This window comes from Carlito syrichta, unplaced genomic scaffold (genome assembly GCF_000164805.1).
Source record: "Carlito syrichta isolate Samal-C Ts95f unplaced genomic scaffold, Tarsius_syrichta-2.0.1 Scaffold135827, whole genome shotgun sequence".
Classification (NCBI taxonomy): Eukaryota; Metazoa; Chordata; class Mammalia; order Primates; family Tarsiidae; genus Carlito; species Carlito syrichta.
Genome location: NW_007079923.1, coordinates 3,314 through 4,012, shown reverse-complemented (window position 1 = coordinate 4,012; position 699 = coordinate 3,314).

Here is a 699-nt window from a genome sequence, read left to right as displayed (position 1 = left end):
CCCCCCCGTGTTGGAGCCCCCAGGCCACAAGCCTGACGCTCAGCACAGTGCATGGCTTGCCCTCGGTGGCCTGCAGGACAGAGAGCTGCCGGGAGGCCTCGTGGGCGTGAGCACCAAGGGAGGGCAGCCCTGGGCCCACCCACGACACGAGTTCTGCTAACAGTTTTGTTGGTTAGCCGGGCTCAGTGGCTCAGCCTGTCATCCCGCACCTCTGGGAGGCTGAGGTGAGTGGATTGCCTGAGCCCACGGGTTCGAGACCTGCCTGGGCAGTGAGACCTCGTCTCTACAATACATCAAAAAATCAGCCGGGCGCGGAAGCACGCGCCTGGAATTCCGGCTACTCGGAAGGCTGAGGCGGAAGGATCGCCGGAGCCCAGCGGGTCGAGGCTGCGGTGGCCGGGAGCGGCCGCTGCACTCCAGTCTGGGCGACCGAGTGAGACTCCGACTCAAAAAACAAACAAACAAAAACAGTTTCGTTGGTTTATTTCATTTTGTTTCCTTATTCTTTCGACACGGGGTCTGGCTCATGGGCAGGATCACGGCTCACTGCAGCCTCCACCTCCTGGGCTCAAGCCATCCTCCTGCCTCAGCCTCCTGAGTAGCTGGGACTACAGGCACCACCACGCCCGGCTCATTCTATTATTCTGGTAGAGATGAGGTCTCACCATGTTGCCCAGGCTATTCTTGAACTCCTGGCTT